The sequence below is a fragment of the Taudactylus pleione genome, unplaced genomic scaffold (assembly GCF_031769625.1).
Source record: "Taudactylus pleione unplaced genomic scaffold, aTauple2 ptg000336l, whole genome shotgun sequence".
In the NCBI taxonomy this organism is placed as follows: domain Eukaryota; kingdom Metazoa; phylum Chordata; class Amphibia; order Anura; family Myobatrachidae; genus Taudactylus; species Taudactylus pleione.
In genome coordinates, this window is record NW_028284737.1 from 2,384,539 (window position 1) to 2,396,592 (window position 12,054).

Sequence of the window (12,054 nt, forward strand, 5' to 3'; positions counted from 1 at the left end):
AAGGAGGTTCACCCTGGAATAAAAACGACAGTATAAACACAAAAAAGAGAACGTTATTCCCTGATGGGGCACTCACGGATCGGACTGTACAAATTGACAATAAATATGTCGACTGAATCGGGGAAACACTCTAATGTGTTAAAATATAACTTTTATAATTCCTATCTAAAATAACAATTCGCAAAGTATAGAAAAATAAAAATACATCGAATAAAATCATGTAAGCACTTGGCTGTGTACTCATCATCAGATAGCCAAATGGCTTGTTATGAGTTTGTCAAATGGGTGTCTGTAGTATAAGGGACATACCACTCTTCTCCTTTATTTAGTTTGATAAGATACACTATTACCGTATATACTCGAGTATAAGCCGAGTTTTTCAGCACATTTTTTGTGCTGAAAAAGCACCCCCTCGGCTTATACTCAAGTCATGCCTGCATGGTACGCTGCTGAGTAGCGTACCATGCGGGCCGCGGTGCAGACTGTGTCACTGTGACACAGCCTGCACCGCGTGTGTAGCGCTGACCGGACGGAGTTCGGTCAGCACTACACACTGCTAAACACACAGCTGCTGGAGCCGGCAGCTATGTGTTTGGTGTAATCAGCAGCCACTGAGAGTCTGTCAGACTCTCAGCGGCTACTGCTGCTCCCACTGCGGGAGCCATCTTCCGGCTCCCGCAGTGGGTAATGGGAGAGACGTCGTCATCTCTCCCATTATGCAAAGCGGCGGAGGAGCCTGTAGCAGTGTCGGGACCAGGAGCGGGGTTACAGGTAAGTGGTTTTTTTTTTTACATTTCTTTCTACTGGGGGGGCTACTAACGGGGGGTACTACCAGGGGGAGATATCGCTACTGGGGGCACTACCAGAGGGGGAGGATTAATAATGGGGGAACTACCAGGGGGGGATGTTGCTACTGGGGGCACTACCAGGGAGGGGGGGAATATTGGGGGCACTACCAGGGGGGATGTTGCTACTGGGGGCACTACCGGGGGGGTTAATACTGGGGGCACTACCAGGGGGGGATATTGCTACTGGGGGCACTACCAGGGGGGGATGTTGCTACTGGGGGCACTACCAGGGGGGGATTAATACTGGGGGCACTACCAGGGAGGGATATTGCTACTGGGGGCACTACCAGGGGGGGGATTAATATTGGGGGCACTACCAGGGGGGATGTTGCTACTGGGGGCACTACCAGGGGGGGATTAATACTGGGGGCACTACCAGGGGGGGATATTGCTACTGGGGGCACTACCAGGGGGGGATATTACTACTGGGGGCACTACCAGGGGGGGATATTACTACTGGGGGCACTACCAGGGGGGGATTACTACTGGGGACAGTACCAGAGGGGGGATTACTACCAGTAGCTGCTGCATTTCCCACCCTAGGCTTATACTCGAGTCAATAAGTTTTCCCAGTTTTTTATGGTAAAATTAGGTACCTCAGCTTATATTCGGGTCGACTTATACTCGAGTATATACGGTATGTATCTCCCAAAGGTGCTGTTAGCCAACCTTGACAAAGCAAATCTATTTGTTTGCGATTAACAATATATCTAAATATGGCATTATCTCAAGGGCAGAGTATTATATATAAGTCTCTGTCCTTTAATAGCAAAACTGATATACTCGCTTATGGTAGTCTGTCTGATGACATAATCACCACTCTAATATTTTCATATGTGTGGTGAATTTAAACATATTATGGAAACTATGGATCTGTTTATTTGCTATTATGTCAAATAAGGTTTGTAGATATTAAATGCACCCTACCTTTTCATATATTATAATAATTAAGAAGTGGGTTCTCACTGTCACTAAAAATAAGATAAAATATCCCCAAACTGCTGTGGATTAATGTATACACAGCTATCACGAACACAAATGTGTTTTATTGTTCTTCATGTTTTTCCCACACACTGATGGAGACCAAGGAAAAAATGCACAGGTTTAGGAATGTCATATATTAAAGCCAGGCAATGTAATTCTCCCTTAACCATGCATATTAGGTTAAGTGAATGGCCCAATTCAATGTATCTCTCGGCGTCCCTGATACAGATAAATTGAAACAATGTCTCCTAATACTGCAGGTCACATGCGCCTGCGGACAGCGTCCCTATGTCTAACAGACACCCTCCATATATATTATTATTGTCACAGAGTCATAGTAGTTTCAACACATTACTATAAAAACACAGCACATGCTAAATAGCGAGTGCCGCATGTCTCCTGACACACGTTTCCCATCTAGTGCTTACTCATAGAATCAACCCGCCTCCTGGGTTGACAGATCTAATAAAGGGGATCGGTATGATTTATGCGGCCGGCGGTTCAAATGCCAACAGTGATCGGCCGACAGAGGTGGAAATCCCGATCGTCCATTAAGGTATGCTAATCTAATTCCCCCCTAACCCTCCCTTAGGGATGCCTTAATCCTAACCTCCCCCCCAAGTGCCTCACCTAATCCTCTATGTGCCTAAACCTAACCCCCCCCTTCCCCGTCACCTAAACCTAAGTCTCGTGGGGGTGCCGAACCCTAACCTCCCCCCCCCCGGGGGTTCCTAAGCTAAACCCCCTTCCCCTAGCCTAACCCTAACCTCCCAGGGTGGTACCTAATCCTAAATCCCCCCCGGGAGCCCTAAACCTAACCCTCCCCCCCGCAGCTGTCCGCACCCAGCTTACCTTCGATCGGTAAGTCGGGTGTCAGGCTCCCAGCGTAGGTCTAATGACAGGCATTGGGATTTCGACGCCTGTCATTAGACACTTGCCGGGAGTAGACAGTTGGGAAGCCTGCGGTCGGGATTCCGTCCATCGGCTTCCCAACTGCTTCCCCTAATAAAGTGCTTGTTGGCCAATCAAAACGCTATCATGGATGATGGCTAGGTTAGGCAGCCAATCCCTGTTCCTCCCTGTGATTGTCTCTTCACAGAAACAATCAGAGTAGCCTGTCAGCCTTTCTATTGTTCCATGCCACTGTCTCAGCAAAAATAATAATAAACAAGCAGAAGGATCCTTTATACATTTGATTTTATAAAGATATTTATATAACTCTGTCATATATTAAAGCCAGGCAATGTAATTATCCCTTAACCATCCGTATTAGGTTAAGTGAGTGGCCCAATTCAATGTACTGGATCTCTCGGCGTCCCTGATACAGATAAATTGAAACAATGTCTCCCATAGTCTCCTATACTGCAGGTCACATGCGCCTGCTGACAGCGTCCCTATGTCTAACAGACACCCTCCATATATTATTGTCACAGAGTTAATTTCAACACGTTAATATAAAAACATAGTACATGCTAAATAGCAAATGCCGTGTGTCTCCTGACACACGTTTTGCATCTAGTGCTTACTCATAGGATCAACCGGCCTTCTGGGTTAACAGATCTAATAAAGCGATTGTTGGCCAATCGAAACGCTAGCATGGTTGATGGATAGGTTAGGCAGCCAAATCCTGTTCCTCCCTGTGACTGACTCTTCACAGAACCAATCAGAGTAGCCTGTCAGCCTTTTTATTATTCCATGCCACTGTCTCAGCAAAAATCATAATAAACAAGCAGAAAGGATCCTTTATACGTGGATTTTATAAAGATATTTATATAACTCTATGGAGATCCTAGAGACCTCAACAAATATCACTAATTAGCAGGTAAATTCATGTTAATAATTATTATCGTATTGCACATATCCAGAATTCTGCCATATATCAATTAGTATGAAACTAGTTACAAATAAAAAGATTAAAACATATTTGATCCAATAACCATAGGAGTTACAATTATATCAATTCATATAGAAATATTTGTAAATTAATAAAAAAAATATAAAAAATTCGATTGACAAAATATATACAGTATATACGTGAAAAACCTATTATCCAATACCATACCAATAGTGTTAACATAAATATTAATATATTATTATACCAATACTTAAACTTAATGCTTAAAAACTTAACAAAGTAATAAATAAATAATGATATAAAATGCTAAAGTGAAGCATAAATATTTAAATTGGTCATACTTCTCGTACCTGCTAATACTATCAATATGTGTGATGAAAAGTAAAAAATATATGAAAATATATATATAATAATGTCAATATGTGTAAACAACAATCACATTATATACAATAGATAGACATAAAGAAACATCAAAGGCAGTTACACTAATGGGGGGGGTTTGATGGAACTAACCTAAGCTTACAGAAATGTGTTCATCTTACAGATTGTCGAAGCCAGATGATTGGCTGAGATCAGATCTTTAAAAATATCTGAAGACGCCATGTTCGCATTGTCTGCACGACGCCATCTGGCGTAGTCAGTATAATATCATTGTGCAAAGCGCTATTTTAGCGTTGTGTACATCTACCATGTTACTGCACACTGTTAAAGTCTCTACATAATAAATGCGCACAAATACACATATATTTGAAGGCTTTATATATTCAGTGCTGACAGACAAGTCTTGTGGACATGTCTGGGACTAGAAATTGGAATACACAAAGATACTGTGAGGTACAGACGAGTGTTTTAACTGAACCATTGTCTTTAAGTCTGACTATCATTGTATGCCTAAACGAACTAGCATTTACACTTCCAAGTAGGCTGGAGAGGCCTTTGATTACATTGTGATTCCATCAAGTGTCTGCTTGCCATCTCTGATAACTTAGTTCAGACAGAAGTAATAATAAAACCAGTTACTGTTTACAGCTATATATATGTATATTAATATATATATATATATATATACTTAAACGATTGCATGTGTATCCACAATGAGTGATACATATACACAGTTGCTATTGTAAATAAAAACACAGTGCATGTTTTGCGCTATACACAACCCCTGCATACAGCGCACCTTTTACGCTGCATGAAGACACACAACGCATACTTACATATAATCATAAATATACACGCACTCATAAAAGGTTCCTCCACATTAAAGGTCTAATATTAAAGGTTATATTAGTGAATACTTATGTTGTGAAATGTAATGTATACGATATTTAAGGTACATAAGCTAGTAAACATATCATGTTTGGTACCATTCTAAAGCACTGTTTGTTTGCAGATTTCCGGTTCGACCCGCAAGAAAATCGCATCATGCGTTCGCAAGATATGAACAACATGAAAATAGTGGTTAGAATGTGAGTATGTAGTGTTTTTCTACTAGTTTAAAACAGTTCTTCGGCGGGAAAACCACACAAAGCAACGTCTGAGGAACTGGGACATACCCCTAGTGATGCTATATGAACTGTGCAATAACCTGCATCATACCTGAATGTCCACGAGCAAGATCCAATGGAAACCCATTATCAAGTTTCTTTGTCTGGGAGGGTATATAGCTTGCATGCTGGTCCTAGTCTACAGCCATTCTTTCTTGGATGACCACAGACTTCTGGACTGACGACTGTTTTCTGGGACCAATGCGTACGCGTATGTATTGGGCTGTATCGTATTCTGTATTTCATTGCCTTTGCGCTAATTGTGCTAGATGAAAGCATGTAACTTTCTTTTATTACAATAAGAACTTTTGTGCGTTGGAAACACATTTATTGTCTGGACAGCGATCATTTTTCTTTAGCGATATAAGGATGGGGGCTCGCAGTTGATATCATGCCACCCTGATTCGCACGATGGCAAACGTACCTCGATTCTGCAAAAAATGGGTGGAAAGGTGTCATAAGCGGGCAAGAATGCACTGTGTTCAAAATCCTGCTACCATTCAGTGTTGTGGAATCGATGTCCTTTATTGTGTGATCTTAAAAGGGGCGCTGATTAGGAATCTGGGGACAAGAGAGAAAGGATTGTCTGTCCGTGTTTTGTGTGTTAGTCACATTATTGTGTATGCGACTAGTCGCAAAATAGTGTAATTTTTATTTCTGCGCTCTTGTGCATCAGTCGCATTATTGTGTATGCGACAAGGCGCACAATAGCGTATACATGTTTCCGGTATTGCTGCCACGTGTTCAAACAAATTGTTTAAGATTGCATTGTTGTATTGATAGCGTGATTACATTGTTTAAGGTCTCTTAATCATACTGCCATATCTGAGAAAAAGTTTAAATTCTTTTCTGCGCAGAAAAGGTGCATGATAGACGTATATCTATGGTGAGAATAGGTGTACTGTGTGTTCCCTATTTACTGGGGGTACTGTGTGTTCCCTGGACCTAGGAGTACTGTGTGTTTCCTGGGGTACAGAAAAGCAGGTGTATTGCATATAAAGGAGTACTGTGTGTTTCCTACTGATAGGGGTACTTTGTGTTCCCTAGAGGTGAATCGGCTCTCAGTGTGATCGCAGAATTCATTGATCAGTTAGGTTCTTTGGGCATTGTGATTGAACCACACGGTCAGGGCAGATCATGAATGTGAACTAAGTTGTGGTGGAGGAAATCACTGCCAAGCAGTGGAAAGTACTCAAAGAGGGATTTTCTTTTTTTACAGGGTACTGTGTGTTCCCGCAGGGTAGGATGTACTTTGTGTTCCCTATCCTGAAGGCAGAATATTGTATAGGCGGCATTCTGCTGCTTGTTGTGTAGGTTAATTGTAATGATTAGAGGGTTGGTTGTACACAGCAGGTGAAGTTGAGTGGACGCGGCTTATGAAATTTCATCCAGCGGTCCACATACTAGCGAAAAGTGCTTTGCGTTTTCCCAGATGGGTGCCAGGCTGTCGCTGGGTAGGGTGGATGATGCGCTGCTTGTGGAAGTGCTGACAGGATCGGCACAGCATATAATGCATACTAAGTACGGAGCATATGCAACTGCGCACTGTACCGTATGGATTAAGATGACAAGAATGTGTGTATGAAACCTTTTCCTAAAATTGGCAGTTTTGATGAGGAAATATTGAACTATGTTAGAGATAGCATCTGCGTGGTGTAATCTCTGAAGAAAAGAGTAGAATATAACGATTGCTTGAAACTGGCAGCATGAGGGGAACAAGTGGCATAGCGGTGTGCACACGGCGCGAAATAGTGTCGCGCTCACGACGCAAGGGAGCACGCACGCAACGTGAGTCTCACATTTTAATAAATTTAATACTCTATTACCACCCTGAGTAGATTTAGGAATATGATTAATGATGATATACCTGATAGTAGATAAATTGTGGCCAGCACAATGCCGGGCTACAGGTTGGTCACTTGCGCAACTGCTAATCACTGCACGTATGGCTGAACGGTGCATGGCCATACGTTCCTGTAAGGTTCTAACAGTTTTTCCTACAAAGGATAAATCGAGCGGTGCAAGTCACCCTATGTCTTATGAAAAATCTTTTACCACTTAAGGGATGGCAGAAACTACTACCCACTATCAAATAGTCAATATCAAAGTGCTTCCTTGCGTCAGTATGGAAATATAAATAGCCTCAAAATTAGTGTCCACATCATCATCCTTGCTAGTAGCCACGTTCACACTATGCTAAACGTGGTGCCCATAGAGCACATATGGAATCTGATTCAGTGGCGTATCATGTGTCCTCTAGTGATGCTCCAAATCCCAGACCTATAAGGGAGACGGTCCCTTTAGGATCACAAACACACGATCTCCTGGTTGGTCTAGAGACTCTGATGCTCCAAATTGGTCCCTTTAGGACAGGCCTGGCCAACCTGTGGCTCTCCAGCTGCTGTGAAACTACACATCCCAGCACGCCATGCCACAGTTTTAGTATTCCCTAATAGTAAAACCATAGCAGGGCATGCTGGGACTTGTAGTATTACAGCAGCTGGGAAGCCACAGGTTGGCCAGGCCTGCTTTAGGATCACAAACACACAACCTCCTGGTCGGTCACGAGAAAATAAAACAGAAGGGGGCACCAGTGGGCGCGGGCGAAGAAAAGTGGGGGAACTAGTGAGTTATGCATGTGCAGTATTGACATAAGTAGTTTGTATACGATTATACCCAATGTTGAGGGTTTGGCACTGTTAAGAAACTTATATTGGAGAGTGATGTCTATGATGGCCCTAGTACTGATTTGGTACAGGATTTATTGGAGATGATCTGACAAAGATTTTTTTCCTTTTTGTAAAATCTATTTACAATTGTCTCGTTATGTGATGGGGTCCAATGTGGCCCCATCGTATGCAAATGCATATATTTGTACCTGGTGGAGGAGGATATTTTCTTTAAGGATGTCTGTGTCTGGCATGATACATTTTAGATGACAAATTCCTTATTTGGACGGGAACTACTGACCAGTTTTTGCTCATAGAGAATCATAATTTCTCAGATAGTCCCATTAAATTCACTTATTGTTGTGACAACTCCACAGTCAATTTTCTGGATGTTCAGGTAAGCCTGAGTGGATGCAGTATTACCACATCTGTGTATAGCAAACCGACTGACCGTAATACCAACTTGGATTTTAAGAGTTTCCATCCAAGACCACTGAGGTTTGGGTTGCCATACTCGCAATTTAGCAGGGTAAGGCGGATATGTAGCAGTGAGAATGTGGCTGCAGTCCAGATTTATAATGTTTTCTAAAATCTTACAAAGGGGCTATCCGATCCATATTTTGGAACAAGCCAAAAGTAAAGCCATGAGCATTCCGCTTAATCAGTTTTTATCTTCAGGCAGGAATAGGAGTAAGATTAATGAGAGTAAGATGCCTTGGGTATGTCTAGTGACACGATTAGACACTACTAAGAAGCTCTGGCCAACTGTATCCACAGATGTTGATCTGTGATTAAGCAATAAAAGGACATCATGCCATGCTATATGAGGGGTCGTAATGTGAGGGATTGGGTGGTTAAGACTGACATCACTAATTGGGAAGAGTTTACTACTACACATTTCCTGCATCAGAAAAATGGTTGCTTTAAATGCATTAATTGCTTGACCTGCTGCTATTTGATAGTGGGTAGTAGTTTCTGCCATCCCTTAAGTGGTAAATTGAAAGAGTAGAATTACCCGCACAGAGATGTATAAACTAATTTGTCATAAATCCTACCTTATTATAAGTCTGTCTATAATACAATAATCAATTAACTTCAAGGAGGTGCACCCTGGAATAAAAACGACAGTATAAACACAAAAAAGAGAACGTTATTCCCTGATGGGGCACTCACGGATCGGACTGTACAAATTGACAATAAATATGTCGACTGAATCGGGGAAACACTCTAATGTGTTAAAATATAACTTTTATAATTCCTATCTAAAATAACAATTCGCAAAGTATAGAAAAATAAAAATACATCGAATAAAATCATGTAAGCACTTGGCTGTGTACTCATCATCAGATAGCCAAATGGCTTGTTATGAGTTTGTCAAATGGGTGTCTGTAGTATAAGGGACATACCACCCTTCTCCTTTATTTAGTTTGATAAGATACACTATTATGTATCTCCCAAAGGTGCTGTTAGCCAACCTTGACAAAGCAAATCTATTTGTTTGCGATTAACAATATATCTAAATATGGCATTATCTCAAGGGCAGAGTATTATATATAAGTCTCTGTCCTTTAATAGCAAAACTGATATACTCGCTTATGGTAGTCTGTCTGATGACATAATCACCACTCTAATATTTCCATATGTGTGGTGAATTTAAACATATTATGGAAACTATGGATCTGTTTATTTGCTATTATGTCAAATAAGGTTAGTAGATATTAAATGCACCCTACCTTTTCATATATTATAATAATTAAGAAGTGGGTTCTCACTGTCACTAAAAATAAGATAAAATATCCCCAAAGTGCTGTGGATTAATGTATACACAGCTATCACGAACACAAATGTGTTTTATTGTTCTTCATGTTTTTCCCACACACTGATGGAGACCAAGGAAAAAATGCACAGGTTTAGGAATGTCATATATTAAAGCCAGGCAATGTAATTCTCCCTTAACCATGCATATTAGGTTAAGTGAATGGCCCAATTCAATGTATCTCTCGGCGTCCCTGATACAGATAAATTGAAACAATGTCTCCTAATACTGCAGGTCACATGCGCCTGCGGACAGCGTCCCTATGTCTAACAGACACCCTCCATATATATTATTATTGTCACAGAGTCATAGTAGTTTCAACACATTACTATAAAAACACAGCACATGCTAAATAGCGAGTGCCGCATGTCTCCTGACACACGTTTCCCATCTAGTGCTTACTCATAGAATCAACCCGCCTCCTGGGTTGACAGATCTAATAAAGGGGATCGGTATGATTTATGCGGCCGGCGGTTCAAATCCCAACAGTGATCGGCCGACAGAGGTGGAAATCCTGATCGTCCATTAAGGTATGCTAATCTAATTCCCCCCTAACCCTCCCTTAGGGATGCCTTAATCCTAACCTCCCCCCCCAAGTGCCTCCCCTAATCCTCCTCTATGTGCCTAAACCTAACCCCCCCTTCCCCGTCACCTAAACCTAAGTCTCGTGGGGGTGCCGAACCCTAACCTCCCCCCCTGGGGGTTCCTAAGCTAAACCCCCTTCCCCTAGCCTAACCCTAACCTCCCAGGGTGGTACCTAATCCTAAATCCCCCCCGGGAGCCCTAAACCTAACCCTCCCCCCCCGCAGCTGTCCGCACCCAGCTTACCTTCGATCGGTAAGTCGGGTGTCAGGCTCCCAGCGTAGGTCTAATGACAGGCATTGGGATTTCGACGCCTGTCTTTAGACACTTGCCGGGAGTAGACAGTCGGGAAGCCGGCGGTCGGGATTCCGTCCATCGGCTTCCCAACTGCTTCCCCTAATAAAGTGCTTGTTGGCCAATCAAAACGCTATCATGGATGATGGCTAGGTTAGGCAGCCAATCCCTGTTCCTCCCTGTGATTGTCTCTTCACAGAAACAATCAGAGTAGCCTGTCAGCCTTTCTATTGTTCCATGCCACTGTCTCAGCAAAAATAATAATAAACAAGCAGAAGGATCCTTTATACATTTGATTTTATAAAGATATTTATATAACTCTGTCATATATTAAAGCCAGGCAATGTAATTATCCCTTAACCATCCGTATTAGGTTAAGTGAGTGGCCCAATTCAATGTACTGGATCTCTCGGCGTCCCTGATACAGATAAATTGAAACAATGTCTCCCATAGTCTTCTATACTGCAGGTCACATGCGCCTGCTGACAGCGTCCCTATGTCTAACAGACACCCTCCATATATTATTGTCACAGAGTCAATTTCAACACGTTAATATAAAAACATAGCACATGCTAAATAGCAAGTGCCGCGTGTCTCCTGACACACGTTTTGCATCTAGTGCTTACTCATAGGATCAACCGGCCTCCTGGGTTAACAGATCTAATAAAGCGATTGTTGGCCAATCGAAACGCTATCATGGTTGATGGATAGGTTAGGCAGCCAAATCCTGTTCCTCCCTGTGACTGACTCTTCACAGACCCAATCAGAGTAGCCTGTCAGCCTTTTTATTATTCCATGCCACTGTCTCAGCAAAAATCATAATAAACAAGCAGAAAGGATCCTTTATACGTGGATTTTATAAAGATATTTATATAACTCTATGGAGATCCTAGAGACCTCAACAAATATCACTAATTAGCAGGTAAATTCATGTTAATAATTACATTATCGTATTGCACATATCCAGAATTCTGCCATATATCAATTAGTATGAAACTAGTTACAAATAAAAAGATTAAAACATATTTGATCCAATAACCATAGGAGTTACAATTATATCAATTCATATAGAAATATTTGTAAATTAATAAAAAAAATATAAAAAATTCGATTGACAAAATATATACAGTATATACGTGAAAAACCTATTATCCAATACCATACCAATAGTGTTAACATAAATATTAATATATTATTATACCAATACTTAAACTTAATGCTTAAAAACTTAACAAAGTAATAAATAAATAATGATATAAAATGCTAAAGTGAAGTATAAATATTTAAATTGGTCATACTTCTCGTACCTGCTAATACTATCAATATGTGTGATGAAAAGTAAAAAATACATGAAAATATATATATAATAATGTCAATATGTGTAAACAACAATCACATTATATACAATAGATAGACATAAAGAAACATCAAAGGCAGTTACACTAATGGGGGGGGGTTT